The sequence below is a fragment of the Haliaeetus albicilla genome, chromosome Z, assembly GCF_947461875.1.
Source record: "Haliaeetus albicilla chromosome Z, bHalAlb1.1, whole genome shotgun sequence".
Taxonomy (NCBI): Eukaryota; Metazoa; Chordata; class Aves; order Accipitriformes; family Accipitridae; genus Haliaeetus; species Haliaeetus albicilla.
In genome coordinates, this window is record NC_091516.1 from 973,695 (window position 1) to 999,253 (window position 25,559).

At 36.9% G+C, this 25,559-nt stretch overlaps 1 protein-coding gene across 4 annotated transcripts in view; it reads left to right on the plus strand.

Annotated features, from left to right (window-relative positions):
- Positions 1–25,559, plus strand: part of NIPBL (NIPBL cohesin loading factor) — a 171,993-nt gene that overhangs the window by 610 nt on the left and 145,824 nt on the right. The gene's annotated exons all lie outside the window — the stretch shown is intronic.

The window sequence follows — 25,559 nt, forward strand, 5'->3', positions numbered from 1 at the left end:
GGATTAGCTGTTATCCGGGGTAGAGGGGAATAAGTGGCAACCGGAGGTGTTTATTTCGCAGCCCCCCTTCCTGCTCGCTCGGGTTTGGCGGAGGAGATTGGTTCCTCCCGGGCTGCCGGGAGGCCCAGGCCCGGTGGAGAGCGCAGGCCCGCCGGCCAGCGCCTTTACTCCAGCTCGGGGATTAGAAAGGCGAAGCGGCTTCTCAGTGACAGGCCTCAACCCGGAGAGGAGCAGGAGGAGGAGGAAACAATACAATTAGCCGCAAATGTGCACAGATCCTTTGCCATATTTACAACTTCAGCTAGGGCAAGGAAGGAAGGTCCCAGCGCAGACAGCCCTCTGAGGTGGGGAAGGAGTAAGTGGAGGAATAGGGGAAGAGAGACAATGTAAATACCCAGGAACAAAAATATCACCTCTCTTCGCTATTACATTCTTCTAACCAACTGCGTTCTGAACATTCAAAAGTTCGAATGCATATGGATTTATAATGTGCAGAGGTTTAATCTCTGAATAATACAGCGATTGATTAGTGTGTTAATCACTTAGTATATTTATAGCATAAAACTAGTGCTTGTGGGATGATTGACACAACACGGACACCTGCAGACCCAGGAAATACAGATAGGCAATCATGTTGTATCAGATACTCCACACAATCTTAGTGTCTATGTGGCGCATATGTTACAGGAATATGTACTAAATTCAGAAGAAATACTATTTTATGCTTCTAACAAACAAAACTGGAGAGGGATCCTGTGTAAAGTCTTGCGTTTATGACATTTAAGGGACCAAGGTGAAGATGAGATCTTAACCAAAGTACTTGAGAATCAAATGTAAATTTGATTAAGTGAAAAGTGAGGAATGCTCAAAAAGTGCTATCCTTTCTTGTCAGGCCATATCACTTTGAGATCCTGAGGTGGTTATTGGCTGTTTGTGTCCATGATGTTTGAATATGTAATTAGGTGTCATTTTAACAGGTCAAATGTGTTTTGTAAATGACTGTTGATTAAGTGTCAGGTCTTTATAAATAAATGGTAGCTAATTTACAGTAAAGTAAATCTTGGATTTATGTGTGGTAGAGTTGAGAGTGTTACTGAAAATTGAGGTAGATTTAAAACAGACACCCTGAGAACTAGTAAAAATACTCATATAGAAATTACATAATTGAAGGAAATTTTCAGATACAAAGTTTCATCTTTCATACAGAAAGGAAATCTGTAAATGACAAACAACTATCAACATTACATAACTTGTCTATTTTTCAGCAGGTTTTTAGTTGTTCAGGCAGATCTATTGTAATAAATTATTACAAGTGTTTAATGTATCTAATAGAGTAACTTTCTGGTGTATTGTGTTGAGGGTCTTGTAATAAAACTGTGCTGTCGTGCCTCCAAGTGCCCTGATACATGTTTAAAAGGGTGAAGTTAATATAGCTGTCACGTAGAAGGCGTGTTTTTAATGCTGTAAATCCGTGTAGTAGTCAGTAGCGTGTCCGTGATTTGTATTGGTCAGGGAGCAGTTTGAATTTTAAAAAGCCTGAAGATCCTGCTGAGCCCCAATCCCGGCCTCCCTCCCTCCCACTAATCTCCCATTCCTGTCTTTGTGCTGCCTGGTCCTGTTAGACACTGTTTGCAACAGGGCCTCAGGCCTACGTGCGTGGAGAGGAACCATTTACACTTTCAAAAAGCAGCTTCGTATTTTTAAACTTTGTGAATTGCAGAGGGAACCACTAGTTGTCTCTAACTGTCCCTATCTCAGTGTGTAGCAGCAGAATTGATGTTTTCTTTTGGTCTGTAGCGTGCGTAGAGGCCGAGCGTAACTCAGCTTTTACAGGAAAGAAAGGACTGTGCAGAAGTAGTTGTAGTACTTGGGTAGTTTTCATCATCAGGAAGCGACACTAGCTCTAGGGTTTCTTTGGTCGTCTGTTTTGAACAGCTCTCGTTTTTACAAAAATGGGTTTGTTATGCTAACAGTAGTGAACTTCTCTGACTTTTCATTTAAGGAGGTTTGCTTTAAATATACCAGATATGAGCAGGAAATGAGCTACTGTAGTTATGTAGTTCCTGTCAAGTTTATCTTGCCAGGGTTGTGTTTACGGTGCCTCTTTTTTTTTTTTTAAAAATCAGAAAGCATGCACTGTTCTGGTATGAAATATAGACGTATTTGTAGAGGGAAATTTAAGATGCTGTCTGTCTGTGATTTGTAATGAATCTTTTGGTTTTGTTCTTCTAAGCCATATGTGATTAATCCTGAATTAGTTGCCTTATCACAGTTTATGTAGTTATAAATTTATTTATTTCAGAAAAATATATTTAGCATACAGAAATATTTAATGTGGAAATGTTAATAAGATGACATTTCTGTTTTAGATAGTATTTCTTAGAACATTTAAGAGTGTATGTGTGTGAAGCAGGACTGTGTGACTTTCATACTACTTTTTCCCTAATTTTAGAATTTTGTACTGGTCCACTGTTTATCACAACAGCTAGCAGCTTAAGGAGGGTGTACTTATTTTATTCATATTATAGAAATACGAAATTAATTCTTCTCAAGATGTTAGTTGTAACAATTATTTTAACTGAAAGAGGAAAATACTTTCTTCTTTTTATCTTTTATTTTATACTTTTGACTACCTTGTACATTTTGAATTTTTTTCCTGTGTACAGGTTTTATTTCTTTTTTTTCCTCTCAACTTCTTAAATATTTTACTTGAAGTTATTCCAACAAAAAATCTTTCCCTGAAGCCTTCTGCCATCTTTTAAAGCTGCTTTTATACCTTTTAAAAATAAAGACAAAGGAACATACCGGTAAAATAATTTACTTTTTGCATTTGAAATGTTTAAATTTTGATTTAGGAGAAACAGAACAGGATCAGAGAAGCAAAATTATATAACTAAAACCCTTTGCAGATCCCTGTTCTACATAAGAGTACAGGTACCCCTGTGCAAACTTATTGCACATTTGAAACTCCATGTACATTAATGTTCCTATGAGTCTGCTTGCAGAATCAAGGTAATAGATAGTAATTTCCTTAGGTTAGAACTGGGGAGGGGGTGGGGGTTGTAGTGTTTGTATGATGGTTAAGGTAATGCAGCCTTAATCCTGAATGTTTCATGTATATATTCCTCTACAATAAAAATAAACTATATTTTGAAGGGTACTAGATGAAAAATAGTCAAAGTGTGAATTGATTTGAGCCAGGGATTGCTATAGCAAGTTTACTGTTGCAAATTTCTGTGTGTTCAGCTGCAAGTGTGATACTTTTACATGTATATTATATTACAATGTGTTAAAGTAATGATATTGAGTTTATATTAACATTCATAAATACTGTACAAGAAATGTAAAGTTAGTGGATAATTGCTGTAACTAGAGAGAAAAAGTATACTTCTATTCTGAATATCTAGACCTAGGAAGTCTTCAAATTCAGAAATTTATGTTTTCTATAAATTATTCTAGAGGAGTATATAATAGTCATGAATGTGTGGACACTTTGACAACAATTCTGGGCATACTTAATTGGAAAAATACAAGTAGTGATAGCTTTAGAATTTGGTGTCTGATGGTATGAGGTGGCCAATCCAGCATTAGGGTAGCTATTTAGTGTCACAAAATACATCACTAGAAATATTTAACATTTGTAAAAAAATAGCCATTTTGATATGATACAGCTTAATTTCAGTCTTGCTTTTTGTACGCCTTTATTAGAAGTAGTACAGGTTAATTAGCTTCTGATTTTGAATCAGCAGCAGTAACAAATACTCAGCTGCACAGAGATACCTACAAGGAAATGCTTGAAGTTGGTGTAGGCAATAATACCTGTGTATTATTGCTAATAAACCTGTACAATAATGATCCTTTTTAATAAATCAAAAAAGGAAGTAATTTTGAAATTACTGTTGTTAAAGGCTTGTATTCTAAAACCCCTTAATATAATTCATCTATATTTGTGTTTTTATTTTCTTAGTGTTAGAAGCATACTTAGTAGCTGATCCTGACCCCCAAAGTACATGTGAGAGGAATGCTTTATATTGACATCTGCTGCACCCCAGGAGTGAGGAAATTGTGTTTCAGGAGATTGTGCAGGACCTACGATTTGTCTCTCACTTCCTGTCCCTACTGTTCATTATGGAAAATCTCACTAGCAAAAGGGAGGAGAGAAAGGATTTTGGCCCAGCTGTATGTAGAAACTAAAAGGCATTCCAGTCAAATTGAACATGGTTGTTGAACTTGTACTTGGAAGGTGACTACTGGGTTTACACAAATAACTTTAAAAAAAACCCCATAAACATTGAAGACCATTTTTCATGTTAAAGTCAGAAAAAATTCTAGAAAAGTTCAGTTTTTGTGGCCTTTTGTATTTGTATCAGTTGGTTTTAAGTGGTTTTCCAGTCAGAGATCTCAAACTTCTTTATATGGATAGATATTTTAATTTTTCAGATTATTGCTGTGGTTTGATTTGAAGCACTTTGTTTTTTTATAGCAGTGTGTATGTGTAGACATGCAATGCATTTTAGAGAACAGTGTCAAAAAACGCTAGGCTGCAAAGTAAGGGTCTTGGATAAGGAAACAGCAGACTAAGATTACAGCAACAGACATAATCCAGCCCCTTTCTCCATACGCTGGGCCTTTAAGGGGGAACACAATAATGTAGTTACCCTCACAGCCCCAATTTGATGCCTCATACAGTGCATGGGAAATGCGAGTTGACTGGTATGCTGTTATAACTTATATATTTGTTTTTCTTCATCATTCAGTGTGCAGCCTGCTGCCTTATTACCTGCTATATGTATCCAAATCTTTCATGAATGCTGAAGTGTTTTCATTTGTTAATTTGTAGTAGTCATCTCAAAATAAATATCTGTGCTTCACAAATGTTAGGAGAACTTTTTTTTGCTCATCTCTAAAATGTTATTTCCATTTTACAGATGAAAGACTGAAACTGAGTCAAAATAGTGAGTTTTAAAAGTGCTTATAAATCCTTTGTAATTTGACATGCATTATTCTTCAGATTTTTTGTTACTTTACAGCACTTACTAAGTTCATAACATTGTTTTCTTTGACTTTGTAGTTGTGAGTGCACTGCATTTCAACATATCAGGCTTATTGTTTCTCATGCTGGATCTGTAAGAAGTGCAGAATGGGTTTTAACTGATGGCCTTAAACATCTATTAAGTCTGAACTGTCTTGATCATGCCACAGCTGGAAAAGAATAGATTTCTTGTCCTGTAAAATTAAAAAGAATCACCCTCCATAATGTGAAGACACCAAAATCTCTCAAAGTTTATCTGGAAGAACAGAGACAACAACTAGATAATAACCCAAATCCCACAAGTAATTAAATGGCTTGCCTGCAATATTGGAGACAGATTAAAAATGTTACTCTGTTAACTTCCAGCAGGAACTAGCAACCATGGAGAATATCCTAAGCATTGGTTATTGGCTGTTAGGGATAAAACTCTGCCTCTCTAACTGGTAATTGTTGCAGTTGATGTAAACTGGTTGAATGGAAACTTCTGCAGCCTAGTGGTCAGACCATTTCATTGAGATGTTCGTCTGTTGTCCATGGCTCTTAGGAGAGGAAGACTGTTCTGGCGTGTAGTTAAGTGCATTCCTAGCCAGAACATTGCTTTGGGGATGTAGGAAGTCCATGTCCAAATGCCTAATCTGTATTGGGCAGAGAAGTTCTTGAGCTTTTTTCTCCCCATATGGCTTTTTATGTCATATGCTCTAGGCATGGCCCAGAGGCTGTGAGTATATTTATGAAACAGGTAGAATAAGTAGTGCTCAGTCTTTTCTTTTTTCCTTTTTTTATTTCTATCTTTACTTGTGGTGGAAGTTTTCTGTGAAAATAAGGGTTGGGTTTTTTTAAGTTGGGTTTTCTTTCTGTTTGTTTGTTTGTTTGTTTTTAAGGAAGAGTTGATATTTATAAATGGCATCTTCCAGGAAAAGAGCTCTTGGGTGGGAGACTGTTCTTCATCCATTGGATTCATTAACTATATTTTATTCAAATTCTTTAGTAAAAAAGTGTAACACCCCACAAAAGGTACCTCCTTTTACTCTGTAACTCTGATCTGTTTCGTGACGTATATGTCATGTGCCATATATGAGGCAGAGATCCTCGAATAACAAAAACTGGTATATGATAATTTAATGAATGACTATCATAATGCACAAGGGACTAAACTGTAGATGTAAGCAGCCATAATTCTGACATTTCTTAATAGTTTATAGTATGGTTTTATAGTAGTAACCTTTTTCCTCCTTTTTTTTTAATATAACGTAATTTATCAAGCTCCTTGAATGTAAACATGTGTCTGTGATAGTGCAACCCCTGTCTCTCACATTTGAGCTAACAATCTCTCCTCTATGTTGACCAGGTATTCAGAAAGCATGAGGTTACAAATACTTTGTCTCTGAAATTTTGTTTTCAAGTCTTAGTTTTTAATAGAGACTGTCCCCCTTTTCTGCACGTTATTTTCCATTCAGATATGTTGCTTTCTCTTTTTCTTCAGATAGGCTTGCTGGATATTAAGGATGGGGGGAAAACTCAGAGGACCCTAATCAGCTGCTATGTACAGCAGCTACCTTAGCGCCTGTAGAAAAAATAATCTGGAACCTGCTTTTTGTAGTCATAACAGCTGGGAAGATTTCAATAAGACTCTTAATAAGACTGTGGGGAGGACTCATGGGGAGTGTTTTGTGGAGATCTAAAATCAGTTTACCTTCAATTTTTATTTGTTTTTTTTGGTTTTTTTCTGAAGGGAAAATTAAAAACTCTGTCAGATGATTTGTTTGTTAAATTTCTAATTCAAACTAAGGAGATATGATTGCTTTTTACTACGTGGATGCTAGGTTTTCCTTTTTTTGTTTTCTTTTTTTTTTCTTTTTTTCTTTTTTAAATAATGGGAAATGCATTTTCTTCTGCTAGCATGCTCAGTGGTGATTGGTTCTTCCTGGCAGTTTCCTTAAAAACTCATGTTGAGGCATAACCTGTAACATAGAAAAACTTAAGAGTACCCTATTAAAACTTGGCAGTTACAAGGAATTGAAACATTGCTTAACAGAGTTACTAGTCAACTTTAAGAAGGCATGTTACTCCCTGCTTGTTTTGTATAGGTAGGACTGGTAGTGACTCCTTGCAGTTTCCTGACACTTAACTATTTAGAGGCACTGATTTTACTTCTGACTTTGCTAAACTTCAGTCATTTGGGCCAAAATCTTCCATGCTGGGTGACTGCCCTTTATTGACTGATTCTTTTAATAAAGCTTAAAGCCAAAATAGTTCATGACTCTTAAGGGTCATGCTGAAGGCAAAAAATGCTTAAAAATTATTTCTGACCTTTTCTACAAGTAATTGGAGCACTCCCATTCTTTGGGAAAGGAATTTAAAATTTGAGAGTGAGGTGACTTTTTGCATTAGGGATGTGCGTTTTGTTGCCATTCGAAAACCTGTCCGAAAATTGGGCAAGTGTCTGAAAAATTAGCAGACTTACCTGATTGTAGGCATTAATGCTGAAAAATCTTGTGTGCACAACAGGACTTTGCTAATAAGTACAGTTCTAAGCAGTGAGATGTGGTACAGACTCATAGTTTTCTGGTGTCTGTTCCTTGCTTATCCACAGTGCTGATTCATTTGAATGTGGAAAAGACAAAAACTGAGGTTGCAGGTGGCTGGAAGGGTGAACACATGGAGGAGAAGAGTGGTAGACTGGAACCAGACTTACACAGGATGGGGAGGGAATAGGAGTTTGAAGCACAGGAATTGGGAGGAGAGTAGCAGTTTGGAGTTCCTAAGAAAGTAATGACTGAACCGTGAGGACTGGTAAAGGAGCTGGTGGGGCAGTACAAGTGTCCTTAGTAAAGGTACAGGAAGAGCTGTGAAGCAGCCTTAGCAAGAAGCGCAGACAGAAGGGTACTTTGGAATTGGGTGTACAGTCAAGGGAAGCAGCTTGGAGATGGGAATGGGTGGGAAGTATGTACTGAGAGAGGCCAGAGAGGGGAAGAAGAACAAATTGCCTGAGAAGCCGGAAGTGCAAAACAAGGATTGGCTGGGCAAAGAAGCATTATTTCACACATAGGAATTCATAGTTTGAATTGTCTTTTTTTTTTTTTTTTTTTTTTTTTTTTTTTACTTTTTTAACTGAGGAAATCACATACTGAAAGAAAAAAAAAGCTCAGAAATGTGGAGTACTTCTTGTAAGAGCAAATGATAGGGAATTCCATAGTTCAGATTACCTGTGTAGTCTGCATTTGGCATCTTTGTGAATGCATTTTGGTAGTCTTTAAGTCTCTCATCACTTTTTTCTCACAACAGGATGCCTGTTTCACCGACTGTGTGGAGTGAATGGAGTTGGGGTTTTTTAGTGTTTTTTTGTCTTGTTTTTTTTTGTTTGTTTGTTTAAAAAACCCAACAGGTTGTATTAATGTCTCCAAGGCTTGGCCTTGGATATTGTAGATTCTGCTTGGGGAAGGGGATAAACTCTTGAGATTACTTAATCATAAAAGACAGGACTGGAAGCATTTTGATTTCTCGTTGGTGCTCAATGTGTAGTCCTTTGCCTAAATCACTTCACATCGTTAAGCCCTGCTCCAGAGATGGAATTCTTGATTTCTTTAAGGGCTTTTCTGTGACATGTGTTGTAGTATTGGAATGATTCACAAATACTTATTTTTTAAATGTTTTTGAGGAGAGTATGTAATCACGCAAGTTGGGAACTGAGATGCAAAAGTTGATCTTTATAACTTTGGAAGTCTTAAGTGGAGCAACTGTAGGACCTGACATTTAAATTAACTTGGATTTCTTTGCATCATAATGTGTGTCATAGTACTACAACAGATTTTGTTAATTTTGGTTACAAATATGACTAATCAGTGCTTCTTCAAATTAGGCTTCAGAGCATGCAGGAAAAAAGGAACACAGAAGTATTTACTGTTAGTAATAGAAATAGAATGAGATTCCCAAGAGTGGCATTTTTCTGTTTCCTGCTATCTGCTCTGCAGCCTCTTTGCTGTCATACTTCTCTTTCATTTTGCTTGAAGTTGGAGAGTCATTTACACAACAGACCTTACAGCCTTATGAATAGCATCTGATTCATTTCCAGAGCAGATCCCTCCTGTAAGTCTGTAGTAGGTTGACCATGGCTGGATGCCAGGTGCCCACCAAAGACTCTCTATCACTTCCCTCCTCAGCTGGACAGAGGAGAGAAAATATAATGAAAGGCTCGTGGGTCAAGATAAGGACAGGGAGATCATTCAGCAATTACTGTCACAGCAAAACAGACTCAACTTGGGGAAAATTAACTTAATTTATTGCCAATCAAATCAGAGTAGGCTAATAAGAAATAAAACCAAATCTTAAAACACCTTCCCCCACCCCGCCCTTCTTCCTGGACACAGCTTCACTCCCAAATTCTCTACCTACCCCCTACCCCCCGCCCCCCAGCAGCACAGGGGGATGAGGAATGGGGGTTACAGTCAGTTCGTCACACATTGTCTCTGCCACTCCTTTCTCCTCAGAGACAGGGCTCTTCACACTCTTTCCCTGCTCCAGCATGGGGTCCCTCCCATGAGGTCACAGCCTCCTTCAGGCACCCCAGAGTGGGGTCCTCCACAGGCTGCAGGTGGAGATCTGCTCCACCATGGACCTCCATGGGCTGCAGGGAGACAGCCTGCCTCACCATGATCTTCCCCATGGGCTGCAGGGGAATCTCTGCTCCGGCACCTGGAGCACTTCCTCCCCCTCCTTCTTCACTGACCTTGGTGTCTGCAGGGTTGTTTCTCTTACATGTTCTTCTCTCACTCACCTCTCTGGCTGAAGTTTCTGTGCTGCAGCAACTATTTTTCCCTTCTTAAATCTGATATCACAGAGGCGATACCACCATCGCTGATGGGCTCAGCCTTGGCCAGCGGCGGGTCTGTCTTGGAGCTGGCTGGCATTGGCTCCATGGCACATAGGGGAAGCTTCCAGCAGCTTCTCATAGAAGCCACCCCTGTAACTTTCCAGCTACCAAAAACTTGCCACACAAGCCCAATACAAAGCTGAATAAAGACTGCGCCTGGCGGTGGGAGGGGAATGTAACACAATTATATAATCCAAGGACTGTGTCAGAATTCTTGAGTGCTAGGGGCATTTATTAACTTTTGATTGACTTTGCAGATGTTATCTTTCACCCTGGGGTGTGGGATTTCCTGGTAGAAGTCTAGAAAGCTTTGAGTTGATACACAGAAAAAGTAATCTTTGAGTATTGTTTGTTGTCAGCTTTTCTGTGTTGAGTGTTCTGTTTTAGAGGGTTTTTTTAAAGTCAGATCTGCAACATTTCTAATGATACAAATTTTAACATAAGGAAATGCATTTAGTATAATATCTTTTTAAGCATTGCCTTGTAAACCAGCTGTCACAGTACAGTAAGTAAAATTTTTAATCTTGATTTCTACATCATAAAAAGGAATTGGAGTGAGATCAAAAAGGGACTTCATTGCTGTGATACTGCTGTTGAACAGGGCAGCCCCTGAGTGTCAATCAAAAGTTTGAGATGTGTGAGCATGCAAAATGGAACTCACAGCTCCTGTGGTGCTAAGGGATCCATATTGGTTAGTCAATAGAAAACATTGGAGAGGTTTTTACCTCCTGAAAGAAAGTTTAAATCAATTTATTTGATAATCATATTCTCTCTTGCAGGCTTTTTCCTCGTTCTAATTGATTTTCTTTGCACTGTGACGTAGTACTTCTTCAAGAAGAGAAAGGAATGCTCGCTATCCCATAAAATCTTACAGCCAGTTGAAGACTCTAATGGATAGTGACAAATGCGTGTTTGAACCCCCTGCTACTGAGGAGGATTTTAGAATCTGTGTGTCTGATATCCTAAGCAAATGCTCTTCCTTTGTCCTGCCGAGATTTTGAGTGAAGGGTTGGAGGCTGCTGCTAGTATATGGTGTGCCAAGTAATCAGTTTTGTGCGTTAGGGGTATTCAAAGCATGTGTATGACTGGACTTTCCTACTTTGAAGATCTTGCCCAGGCTTAGGTGTAAAACAGGTGTTGAGCTGCTTAGTTCTGCAAAAATAGTGGTAGATCTGACATACACCAAAGGAAAGCTGTAGGTGAACTTTCCTAGTGATAATTTAGGTGACTAATGGCTTAGAGAGTTGTAGGAACACATTGTGCACTCTAGGGTCACTGTTATAAAAGATTATTTAGAGTTATGGCTCTGTATATTTACTCACTGGAGTAATTCCCTCTGCTTCTATCTGGTGTGATGTAAAGTTTAGTTATGTTTTTTACAGGAATAGATCACTTGTTTTTACCATGGAAAATATCATTAAAATATTTGAGGAATTCCAATAAAAATGGTATGGTTTAAAAACTGTTTTGTCTGTAATTCTCTAAATATCATTACATGAACAAGCCATCATAATACTGGAAGGTAAACATTCTCAGTTTTCACATCACACTGTAATCTTACCCTGCAACCTGGAGAAAGAATAATGAACACTAATTTAAGTAAGCACCATGTTAAATGATTATATTGAATTAATAGACTTCAGAATAGGAATTTTTTCTTTTTCTGTAAATGTTTGTGTTTACTCCTGACAAATCCTTTTTCTAGGCTCAAAGTAGACATACAATGTCATGGGATTGAGCAAATACTTAATCACATCTTGATAAATAATTAGCCAATGAAGTCTTATAAAAAGCTCTGTAGATGGACTTCTGAGATTCAACATAACTTTTTACATCCTGATAATTTGAAGTTATTGCATGCTCAGCTACAGTGAATGTTCAGTTGTGTATATGTAGCCTGTGGCAATTGCATGCAACTTGATTTAGTTTAACCTTGTTTCATTGCTGGCTAAGGAAGGTTAAATTAGTTTGCATTTTTCCTAGGCTGAGTGTATATGCACAATTATTGAAAGTCAGCTGATGCACAGTAACTTGAGAGTCTGGGCTAATCAGCTTGCCCAAATGTGGCTGACACTCGACGTAACCCTATGGGAATTTTGGGAGCGAACAGTATTTGCTTGAAACAAAACTGTTGAAGGTCTTCTATCTGTGCCTAATTACTGATAGAGGTGTAAATTTGAACAAGTGTTTTGGGAAGGACAGTAAAAATGGGTGAAATATCTCATTGTAAAGTACGCTAATTTTGAAATCCTGTTAGAAGATACCATAAAGCTTGTGATAGATATAAGCAGATAACTATTTTAAACAAGAACAGAAAAACCTCATCAGTTTTCTGATGAAGCTTACATGCTTATGCTATTTTGTAATGAAAAGCAAACAAGAATTAGTGGATAGACATTCTTTAGTTTTAAAGGTGACCCTATAGAAATAGCATCAGTTACCAAAGATTAAGCAATTAAATTTGCTGTACAGAACTTAGAGGTTTTATTAGTAAAATGACATTCATGTTGGTAGAATTCAGTTTAGTTTCATGTGCATGATTATGATGAATAAACATTCTGTAAATCCAGTTACATACAGGTTCATTAATGGGGTTGTGTGTCAGATAATGATTTAAAATTATACTTCTGTGAATGGAATGTTTTCAGTGTGTTTACAGGGGTATAATTTCTTGAAATTGATAGATATCAACATACTTGCTTCCTGAAATAAGTTAGAATTTCAGCTGAACTTTAAATAGCTTAGTCCCTAAACGTTAGGGTATTCACATACAGTAAAATATTTATTCACTGAACTCAGTGATTATAGTAGTAAATAGTCTTGATGCACACAAGACTACTTAAGAAGCATTTTTGTTTTTCTTTAAATAATACATAATAATTTTGTAGATTAGATTTATCTCATTAAGACCAACAGTAGCTTTAATGATTCTGTCATAGTTATTTAGTATTGTTCTGTGGTTAATTTGGGTTTTGTCATAATTATAGTTAATCATTTTGTGAATCTTTGTAAGTTAAAGATGTTTGTATTTTGGGGGCTTGGGCTGGGGGTGGGTTGTGACCTGGAGTGCTAATTGCTAAGATGTTGTGATTTCTTTGCAATAACTTTCTGAACTCTGGACATAATTTAATAAATTCAACACTTGTGTAGCTTACTAACATACCCATCAGTGGTATGTTAATGTAGATGTTATTTAGCTTCAGATAACTTGGAAGATTTTTTTTATAATCACCTGTGTAAAAGGCTTATATATATGATTGGGTAATAACTCAGATACTTGTCAACTGAAAAGCAGACAGTCATGTTTGAAAATTTGCCTTAAAATTTTCAGAAATAAGAAATACATACTTGACAGCCAGTGTCTTAGAAGATCTATGAGAGGATGTTTGCTCTGAGTAAACAGTAGGAATAATTAGCAGTGGGGGGAGCTCAAGTTCCTTGTAGTATGAACCTGGAAAACAGAAATGTAAATGAATATTGGGATTATGTGATATAGCAGTTTATTACTATACAGAATACTACTGTCACTATAAATTTGTGTCTCAGACATAAATATTATCATGTGTGCCAAAGCATGCAGACAGTAATGTCAAACATGTGGCCTGGAAAGGCCACTTGTGGTTCTGCAAGCTCTAATTTATGGTCTCCCATGGCAACTGTTAAAGAGAAAAAACTATTATGAATTGAGATGTGTCCCTGGATCATGTCCTGTGAGTTTAACGTGAAGTTATTTTTTTGCGGGTGTGAACAGCCTGTTGCCACAGGAACAGATCTTTTCCGTGTTGCTGCTACTTAGCTGCTCTCCTCTCAGTTGTATGTTTTATCATGTATGTATGGTGGTAAGTTAGCTATTACACTACTGGAAAACTGGAAAGAAACTCCATAGTTTGGTGGCCTGGATGAATAGCTAGCAAAGGACAGTGTCTCTACCTGTATAGGTGCCTTGGCATCTGATGTAAAAAGGAAAGACTGAGAACTAGCTACTCCTTATTGCTACTTTAGTGCATATGTCGGTCTTGATGCAATTTTAAGGTAGTTGAGGCTTGATCCATTTCAGCTGCTTCTGGTTTGTGTTCAAATGGTGTGTGTGAATGAAGCTACGGGGTATCATACTTCATTTTTAATGCTTCTGTATTGCCAGAATATTCCCATAAAGATGTGTAGCCTCTGGGTTTCCTTTGTGCTAAAGTAATTTCCAGTTTGGGAAAAAAGCAAATTGATTCTATTCCTTCTACAATAGCAAAGCTGCAGAGAACTGAGAATCTTCTCCAAAATGAGCCTGTGACTTGTGAAATAATATTAATGTTCCACACTAGAAAGATTGAGCTACCTCTCTAAAAGGTGGGTGTTATCACCTGCATCTCAGGGAAGACTGGAAAGACCAGCTTTGGTTTTCTCTTAAAGGTACTGCCCCGCAAATCTATATTTATAGCAGTGCTGTGGTTTACATCTTACTTTGTACATACTCATTTTCATTCATCAGTGAATTGTGGTAGGCAAACAGTTATAACTGTATTTTCCTCAGAACAGGGTGACCTGAAATACATAGCACACTTATTTTAGGATTTTTTAAAGGTTTAGTTTTTAACTAAGTAAGATGTAGTGATGATAATCTAATTTCGTTGGGGTTTTTAATGTTTTTTTCAACATACGTAAAACTCTTTATGACACTTCAGATATAACTTACCCGCATCCCCTTGCTAGAAAAAACAAATACTTAATTGCAAATTATTGCAGTTCAACAACTTACAAAAATAAAGCGCTCACCATGCAATTGTGTAAATTCTATTTAAAAATTAAGCATGACTGAGTATTTAGTCTTCAGTTTATTTATTTGATTTATCTGCGTGGTCAGTTGTGGTTGTTCATGTATCTGTAGGATACGAGCCACAGTTCACCTTTGCCTTAGCAGCAGCCAGGACAATAGTGCTGTCTGAATTCTGTAGTAGAAAGCTTTGTATTAAAGCCTCAGAGAAATTGAGGGCTGTAATTAGGCCTCTCTTCCACAGTAGTGAGTTTTAGATCCTTAAGAAAAGAAGATGGTTGTCATTTGGAGTGAAGTGCCTGGAGAATAAAGTACATAGAAGATAAGCAGAACACCTGTGGGTTGGATATAGGCAGGGATGGAAGAATTCAGTGTGGATTGTCATGGCATGATCCTGTGAGGAGTAATCTAACCTTCATGGAAGCAGTTCTTGGGCCTTCTCCATATGCCCATAACATAGTTGACTTGGCAGTTCAGTCAGTAACTTGGAACTGTGTCCCTGGCCTAAGGCGTGCTTCTCTTTATGTTAGCATATCAGTTTAGAATTTAGAGATGTATTTGCAGGATGCACGTGGATTTTTATTTAACCAATAAAATGGTATCTGCAACTCATAGAAATAAAGTTCACCAATGGGAAAATGCAATTTTTGCTGTTCCAGTCATTAATTGATGACCACCTTTCTCATATTGGAAGGTGTGACTTATATAAATAATGAAAAAAATATTTGTCATGTATTAATGGAATACAGAAGAAGTAGCAATGCATTTATCCTCTCTGAGATTTTACCAGTTACTTCTTTGAAGAAATAATGTTAGGAGCACTTTTTTTCCTCTTACTATGTAGGTTTTTTTGCCATTTTTTTTTGTTTGTCAGCCTCATTATCCCCTTACTTTTCTGAGTGAGAGCTTGTATTTGTGATATAGTTAGAATATACTTTCTGGAAAGGCCACGTGAATAGTGCAGTAACTGAAGTTCGAAACAGGCTTAACTAAACTGAAACAGGCCCTCTTAGACTTAGATTTCTGCATTTCTTTGATGCTAGTTTAAATATCCTACTTTTCTAAAAAGTGTAATCTTTTTTCATTAGTAGAGGCTTGCTTATCTCTCTGCCTTCCAAGCCTGCCCCCAGTTTTGAAATTGGCTGTTTAATCGCTACTCTCGTAAACCAGTGAAGAAGCCACACAATGAAAGACTGCTCTGGGGGTGGGGGGAAATAAAGGTCTTTCTTGTCCTGTTTTGCTTTGGAGCATTAACAGAAGAAGTTGGTTGGATGGAGTATGAATGAGGCTCTCTTTCTCTCGTTTGTGTGTTATAACAGATGAGCAAACGAGAGCTTCACAAGTGTGTGATGTGAACAAGATGGAAAGGCTTTAGTCCCTTTCTCACCGTGCAAAATATGAACAGACTTTTTTTGGCATGGGTGAATTGGGTAGGTTTGTGGGAGAAAACTTGATTTCTTAGTGTTTTCTGAGGGCCAATGTTTGTTAATTTGCAATAATGTCATCATTTCTTTTGCTGTATTGCAGTGTTGGATTAAAAGTATTTATAAATGATTTAGGAATACTGACTTTCAAAGTATGTTACTAAAATAGATCCTGAGAAATGTTTTGGCTGATTGGAAGATGTTAACAGCTTACAAATTTCAGTATAATGGAACAGATAACTGTGTGGATCTTCCCCCCTCCCCCCCAATATACTCAGTTCCTTGGCTTTTGGGGAAATATGGATTAGCATATATGAATATGTTGTCTGGTTTGCTTATTTGTATTTAGTTTCAGCAGTAATGTGAACTAGTATGAACTTTATCTCTCTATGGTATGTTGTACAATTTGTTGTACAATTTTTGATGACACTCCATTCCAAAGCAAAAACAATATATGGCCTCTTTGATCAAATTTTTGGAACAGTTACATCAGTAAAAATACTTAGATTGACATTTGAAAACAACATAGTGGTATTTGTGGGGAAAAAAATCAAATTGAAGTGTACTTGACCCGCAATTAGAATGAAACTGAAGTGTTTTATTTTAGAAATACTGTAATGGTATAAAGCTGAAACACCTTAGTTCTGTTATTTTAAAATAAAGTGTATTTAAATGGAAGCATTTTCTAAGCTATGTCCACTTTGACAAATGACAGTTTTCAGTGAAACATTTTAATTTAAAAAGTCTCATTCAGTTTAATGGACAGCTCTCTGGGAGAGAGAATCTGCATAAATCCTTTCTCTCTAGCCATTAATGTTGAGGGAAGCGAGATTTTCACCAGTGTGTCTCCCCTGTACTTTATTTATAGGGGTCTTATATGCTTAAATGTAATCTGAATAATGTTCTTAAATTTCTGGCTATCAAATGATGTCGCTTTTTCTACATATGTAAGATACTAGCTGTAAGATCTCTTCCAGATCTTGCATGTGCTTCTTGCTTTTCCTGTTATTTTCTAGATCCTATCACAGTCCACTTCAGAGAACCTTAGACAGCTTTGATCTCACGGATTATTTTAAATTTAGGTAAAAAGGCAGGTTTACTAAGAGGTTATAGGAGATGGCTAGCACTTTTGGAAGAGGTTCAGTTGTCTTGGCACTAATGTGTATTTTTTTGATATTCCTTTAGCAAACAAAAATTCTCTGTTTACCAGATGTGAATTTAGAAACTGGAAGACACGGAGGGTTAAGGTGTCTATAGTTCAGTTTATCATCTCTCATCCATAACCTTACCTACTGTGCTTTTTTTGGCAGGTTCATATGACAGGACAGTGGTCACCTGGTTGTATAGCTTCCCATCTTCAAGACTGCTACATCTACATTTCCTTAATCTTAAAAAAATACTGTATGTGTAGTGATTATATCAAGGCCAGCTAGGGAAATAATGGTAATCAATGAAGTATAACTTTATAGCTGAATTTTCTAATTTCTTGTACTGTAAAATTGGCAGTTTAGTTATACAAATTTGACAGTATAGTATTTGGGCAGCATAAAGATGGTTCATGTAAGATTTTGTGGATAATGTGAAATTAAGTTAGTATCTCCTTTCAGAGTATGGGAGCTTATTAAGAGTGACCATGCTTAGTCAGTGCACACTGTATCCTAAATTATTGAATAGTTACTTTGTTTAGTCAGTTTGTTTACCAGAACGGTAATACTTTCTCCACAATAAGTAGAGCTGGAGTTTTGAAAGTGACTAAAATTAAACTAGTTTATTAAACTAGTTTATTCAGAACTGTTGAGTTGTAGTGAGAAGTAGTTGATAAACAGGGCCATGATATTTTGACTCTTTAGAACTGGAGAAGTAAGGAAAAATACTTTTATTCAAAATTGATGAATAAAACCTCTCTATCAAGTTTTATTTACTTTTTGTGGTAAGAACCCTGCTTAACACTGCAGTTCAATTTACATCTGTGAAAAGGACAGTCTCTAAAAAGCAGATTAAAAATCTGTGATAGTGCTGTTGCATGTAGTCGTTACATTTTGACTGAGTCGTCCATTCTGGATTATATATTTCCCCCTTCCCTTGTATTGTGTTTGAGGTGGAAAATGTAGGGGTTTGTGTTTGTTTGTTTTAAATCATGTTACCAAGTAGATTGTCATATGCAAGAGTTAAACAGAGAAAAACTCTAATGGAATCTGAAATCCTCTAATAATTTTTCCAGTTTTACAGTGTTTTTTTTCTCTTAAACCTCATTTTGATATTGGTCATCCAGCCACACCTGTAACTACAGCTTTAATTTGTCTAAACTAAAGTAGTTAATTTAGGTACTGTTACAGGCCAGAAATTTTTATGATGGACTTCATAGCATTAATTCTGCTTAGGTTATCTGTCTGAGTGTGTCTATATATGATACAAAGAGAACTGACAAATGTATAATTTGAAAAACAGTTTGAGTACCAGGCAGAAAAAAAACTCAACTGGCAGGCAGTCAAGCTGTGACTCTTAACAAAAAATGTCCTTTCTGATTCCTAAAAAATAGCCTTTCAGAATATTTGATGATTTCAGTATGATATCAGTTGCCTTTCAGTCTGCTTTCTTAAACTGTGGAGGATGTGTCTCAGTGTGTTGGAAATAACTTTTTTTTTCCTCATAAGGATTTGTCTATCCAACGTATTAAACCACTGAGATGGATAGTACGAGACCAGACCTTAATATTAACAGTAATCATGTTACTCTTCTCTGCACTTCAGGTTACCTCTGTAGTACAATTTTTTAGCTTTTCAAGTTCCTAGCTTGAAGAGCAAGTGGGTAAAACACAGTAAGATGATGTAGAAGGTGGTATTATAAAAGGAAAAAACCCAAAGCTTTGCAACTTTTTAAGTTTCCAGCACTTTATCAACAGAGAGCATTTCTGCACCCTTCGTCTAGTCAGGTATCACACACAGCTTACACAGTTTGTGCCTTATGACTCTTGAAGTTGCATGACTGATATTAAATTGTTAAGAAATGCCTTTTTCCACCTACTGCTTGAGAGATCGTGATCACATTGTGGCAGAAATCCTGACAATTAGATAGCAATTTTTTTTAAGTTAACCACTAGAACTGCAATATAGTGTTTTTGGGAAATGACATAAAAACTGATTTTTTTAAAAGAATGTGTTCCTACAATCTGTTGGTTAAGCTTTGCCTTAACTATATATTTCGCATTTAACTTTGGATTTGCCATTTGCTTAGTAGGTCTCACTGAATTCCTGTGTCTTAAACAAATTATGCCTTGATCTCCAAAACAGTTGGTGGTACTTGGTTGAGGCAGTCTGAAGGAATCTGTCAGTTCCTACAGCCAAAGACTGACTTAAAATGCTTCCTTAAAATTTCTCAAAAGCACCAGGTGCTGAAACATGCAAGCTGAAACTCATAAAAGTGAGGGAAATCTTTCTTAGTTGACCTAGGCAATAAAATTGCTTTTTAGAGGATTAAAACCACAAACAAGTGTGATAAGTTCAAGAATTAATTGGGAAAAAAAATAATGAAAAGCTTTTTGGATAAGAAGCGTGTTTTCCTTTGTGTTGGGCATTACCTAATGTGGGATCTATTTGTAATAGAACTCTTTTGCTAGTGGAGCTGTATCTGATTGTGAATGGTTTGAAAACTGACATGGCCTATGATTCTTACTGTTCAGGAAGGAAAAAACAGTAGAGAAAAATACTGCACCTGAAAATGCCATAGTATTAAAAATTCGAAGTACGTTCAGTAACAGCAAAATATTGGAAGCAATTCTTAAAGCAATGGTTTCCCAAGTCAGTTTTTTTGCTTCTCCAATTTCTCCTATCCTTGTTTTTTAAATACTTTTCAAGTTCACTCCTGCAAAGATCTCCATGTGACCAAGGAATTGCAGAAACCATTCTCTTGCACAGGTATTGCAAAACTTCCAGTGACCTAAGTGAATTTCTACAGGTCAGTTAATACCTCAGCAGCTTCCAACCCATACAGAAGACTGAACTATGCTTCCCCCCATCATACGAGAGTGATGAAATACCAGTGATACACTGGTGGTCACCTTTTTTAAATGACCTCTCTTTTCCCTGTGGTGTGTCATCTTAACAGTACAACAGAAATACCATGAATGCCTACATTAGCACAAAGTATAGTAACTGCATCAAACTGAGGCCAACTATTTTCTTTAGCTTCCTCTCCACTCTATTCAGTGGACGGCCTGACCTCCAACTCCAAATATTTTTCATATTTTTGATATTACAACTTCAGATTGCACACGTTGAGTTCAAATCATCCCTTTGTAATCAGAAGTTATGGACTTTCAAAGTGTTTGTTCTCAGTAAATTTGATCATACATTTAATTTTGTGATGTTAATTTCCAAAAAGATGGAAGGGAGTGAGAGGTACAAGGATGATGTTGTACAAGCCTTATTCCTTGTTCAGAGAATTGAAGCATAAGACTTTTTTGCTAAAGGCTGGAGATAACTGCCTGCAGTTTACTGGACAAGTGCCTCTCACTATCCACTACATCTTGTATTGATCATGCATCTTTGCCTACCGCCTTCTAAATTCAGACAACTTTTTGCTCCTTGACAGGCCAATGAACAAGTCTGCAGGACCCATAAAGATTTCTGAGAAATATTGCTACTCAAGCCCAGTCTTTACTTGCCTCTTCATGAAAGTGCTACTTATTTTCCAGTATTTACTAGTGCTTTTATTTGTGAATCATAAATCATCTTGGGTCATTAAGCTTTTTGAAGGGGATTACCTGGTAGTGTCGGAGGCATTGCCAAAATATTCCTGAAGTTTCATCCAGAAGCTGTTACTGCTTTGAAGGTGTGTGTGCATAATTTGGAGGTCAGGCTGTCCACTGAATAGAATTCAAGTTAGAGAAGAGCTTGCCCTTAATATCTGAAATAGGATCCTGTATAAAATGAGCCATTTTTAGGGAGGATTAAATTTGAAGTTTGCCATATATTCATGAGTGCTGTCTACACAATGTTATGTAATGGGTTAACTATTTACATATATTCAGATGTTTCAGACCTTGGCTGTGAGTTGTTTTCAGTCAAGTCTACTCAGTACACCAAAACTGCCTTCCAATGAACTGCAACATTTGTTGGCAAGTGAAACATCAGGTGGAATTAAGAGTCAGTTTGGTTCTCTGGAGACCACCACGGGTAATTCTTGTACAGTATAAAGATAGAAATTGCGATAATTTTGCTGACTTCCCAGTCTGCAGTAGTAGTAACTTGGTTAAGTCTTAGGTGTTTTTCTATAGTACCAGTGAAAATGGCTGGAGCTTGCCGGTGGTGTTATGCTGCTGTGCTGCAAAACAGTGTAAGGTAAAGTTTTGTGTATTCTGCAGAACAGTATGACAGAAATTCTTCAGTGACCTTAGTCTGTTTGAATAGTGGATGTTACGGTGATTGTGTGTCGTTATTTTGATGTGGATATAGTATATGGTGTTATTTTAAATCTAGCTTATTTTACATTGTTCTCACACATGATTTTGACATACTGATGCTTACCATTATATAATTACCCTGTCAGAGGTACAGGTAATGCTAGGATTGTATTAGAATAGCTGAAGGCTTTTGTCAAGTGTGTGGGACCAAGCAGGGTGTTGGACAGTGGACTGAACACTGGGATATGAGTCTTTGAAGTGACCAATTTCCCCATATAGATCAACTCTTGATAAGATGGTAGCAACATGTGAAACAAAAAAATGACCTGCTTTAGATCACCAGATAGTCTCTGTAGTACTTGGAGATGAGAGGCCTTTCATTAGAGAGTCATTTTCATCATTGATGATCAAGTTCCCATGACCTTTCTCTGTTTTGGTTTTTGTTTGGTTTGGTTTTTGTTTTTTTTTTTTTTCTTCTTTGTGGCTTCTTGCCCATACATATCTGGGGTCAGGTACACATCTCAGGTTTAAATTATAACCATATAATATTTAAGAATTTGGAAATATTGGTAGACTGGACAGAAGAATTCAGCACATCTGTGCTCTCAAAGATAACATCACTTTCTCACCACTGTGTCTACTAATACTTATATTGATACACTACTGTGTTGGTCTCCTCTCCTGAGAGAGCAAAAGGAGCAGGTTTAATCCTAGTTTTTCTTGGCATTTCTGTAGTAATAGTATCTCTTGATCTTCATGTGAAGCAGCAGGGACAGCATGGAAGGAGACCAGGCTAATGAATAGAACTGAGAGAAAAGGAAAGCAGTAAGACACAGAATAATTGAATTTGAGGAAAGACTTTTGCAAAATAGTATTTTTGAAGAGTTGCTGGTAGTAACAGTAGTAGGAAAGGAGGCATATTTGGTTTTGCTTTAGTGATTGAAAATACACAGAAGGAGGCAAAGGGAGATAAAGAAATGATTAGTGCCTTTCCCCTGTTTCTCAATCCAGCTCTTAATTGCATTAGAAATTTAAAATATAGATTTCTTCTTGAGTACACCCTTTCAGGATAAGATTAGGTCATCTCATTCTTACTCTCCTATTTGTGTACTATATTGTCCTTTTCTCATTGAAATGAATAATGAATCAGAGACAGTGCTGTGAGAGCAGTAGCTTTCAGTGGCACTAAGCCACTGAAACAGTTTGGCTGTTACATGGAACTTTATCCTGTGCTTTATGTCAGCACCTTTAGTGCTACTACTTTCACCCAGCATCTCTGATTCTCAGGTTGTCCTGCATTTATTGTTTTGTGTATTTATTTCTATTTACTATTCCTGTTTCCTGATGTGTTAATTCAGAGAAAGTCATGGGACTAACTTCTGTCAACTGATCATGCTACTTCTTGCTCCAGTTTTTCTGTTTATGTACATATTATAGTAAGTGGTATAAATTCATTTATATTGTGAATGGTCTAAATTAAAAATATGTCAACAACAGTAGGGTGATTCAGACTCTTACTTCTATCTCTTTAATCCAGACTTACAATATGAAACACATATTTTGATAAAATTACCATGCTAGTGCAAAAGTAAATGAGATGGAAAGCTTCCTGATGTATAAAGCATATGTTTTGTAGGGCTAAACTTCCATTGTCAAAGTATGATAGCATAATGTTTTTGTATATTGACAGAGGCATATTTGCACTTTTAGTATATATCAGTTGCAAAGCTGCAGGAAGTCACATGCAGTTACCATAGCTCAGCTGATCCACAGTAGTCTGAAGAAGGGCCCTAAACCAGAATATTGACAATATATGGTTATAGGAAATATTGATGACCACAGTTCTTGTGCTGAACTAAATTAAAACTCATTCAGCAATTCATCAGGAAAAATAAAATCCGTTCCTGAAATAAGCAGTTTTCAAAAGTGGTTAAAGAGTAGCTCATTACCTCAGCTGTCTGACTGCCTTTTAAACCAAAAGTTGCAGTACTCTTTCAATCTCAGGAAACATGGGATAATTTGTGGGTACATTAAGTAAGTAAACAGTTATGTTTACAAGTTTATATAAAGAGGGTATACAAGTTGTACCTTGCGTATGACAGTCAGCTTTTCAAGGAGAATATTGTTCAAAAGAGATTTCAGGGTGAAGAACGCAAAGGACTTCTGGTGAATCTAAGAATTGTGCTTTGTATACAGAAGATAGAAAAAAGCATTTGACTTAGTTTGAGAGGGGCAAATGGTGGAGGGAGCTGGCCTTACTGACAGCATGAAGGAAGTGGAATGAAGTGTGATGTGAGGCAAGGTGTGTAAGTGATATGTAACATCAAGTAGGAAAAGCTATGCAAAGTCTTGCAGCTGTAACATTGTGGAGTAGAGCTGGAAGCTGGTTGAAGCTACAAGACAGAAAGGTGGACTCAGAATGCCCTGAAGACACTTGTAATAGCGAATTGTGCTGTGGGCCATGAAGACAACCTCAGTCTGAAACCAGAATGTAAATGCCACGATCAGTTAAAAAAAAAAAGATGCTGACAAACTGGACCGTATGTGACAGAGTGCCACTGAGGTTAGGGGGCTGCAGCATGAACTATAGAAGGAGAATCTGAGGTAGCTGGGTTTGTTTACCCTGGTGAAGAGAAAACTAAGAGGGTTTGAAATGCTGTCTTTAAGCAGCTAATGAGCATTTATATAGAACACAAGACAAGCTCCTCAGAGGTGCGCAACAAAAGAAGCAACAGCTGCTGTTGCAAGAAGGGAAATACTGATTGGATTTAAGGCGGGGGGGGGGAGGAAATTCACAGTGAATCTCCATCCTTGGAAGTATACAGAATTTGACTGGGAAGGGCCTTGGTAGCCTGATGTAACTTTGAAGTTGCTCCTACTTTGAGCAGAGGGCTGGTCCAAAGGTCCCTTTAAGCCTAAATAGATCAATGATTTTGTGGCAACTTCTATTTAGAATCATTATCTATACTTCTAGTAAGAGGGGTTATTGAGGGAAAGCATTGTTAAAATACTGGACTGGTTAAATCTTACTTGGATGACATATTTAATATAATCCAAGTATGAATGTAAAGAAAGTTTCATTTAAGCACAATACTTGGAAGTTATTCTCCTGTCTAAGATGAGTTACATGGTGCCTGTCATGGATTTGATGAAATTAAATCTTTCAGTTAGATTAAGATGTTTATCTAAAAGGTAGCTTTTAAAATGTATTTTCAAATTTCTGTATCTAATTTACTGTGTTTGCCTATCTAGTTTTTGAAATTCTATGTTTAAATGATGAAAGAGTGAGAATAGTTGTACTGAAGTGTCTTGTGTAGAGGTGTTTCCTACAGGGTGTTATTCAAAGCAATCATAATTACAAGGTCAGTTTCTTGCTAAAATTTTTATTCTTTGTCTCCTGTTCCTATGGATGGATGGATGTTTTTCGTAGATAGAGGCTGTTGTATAGCTCTAACTCAGTGTTCTTTCACAGTAGTGGTATTTAAAGAACATAATTTGATCTTTTCTAAAGAACATGTTTTATTCTTTTAGCTACTGAAAAGGTATATGCTGGTACAGGATCTCATTTTGTAGGTAAGTGCAAGAAGGAACGCACTTCTATCGTAAAGCAGTGTTAAACGTTAAAAGATTGTTAATAGTAAGTACAAGTTCTGAGGATGGATCTACAAGGTGTTTAAAGTAGCGGATTTGTTAAGAAGCCATGAATAAAAAAATTAAGTTAATTGTATCACTTGTGGATTTAAAGTTGCTAGCTATTGTCAGTACAAGGAAGGATGGGAATACCTGTAAAGAAAAATTTGATGACCTTGAGAGCTGCAGAAATAGAAGTAGGATGAAATTTCAGTGCCAAATGTTGATACATTTAGAGATTCATTACTAGAATTTCTGCTGTAAGCAGGCAGCTTTTCAGCTGGGGAAGCGTAAGATCCATGTATATTAATATTATTACAAAATATATAGTCAGTCATCAGTAAAATGAGACTATTAAAAAGCACATGCAGTTTTTGCATCTATCGGGAGAGGTATGTCTGTGTAGAGATATTAAAGTGTCAGAGTATATGCATTGA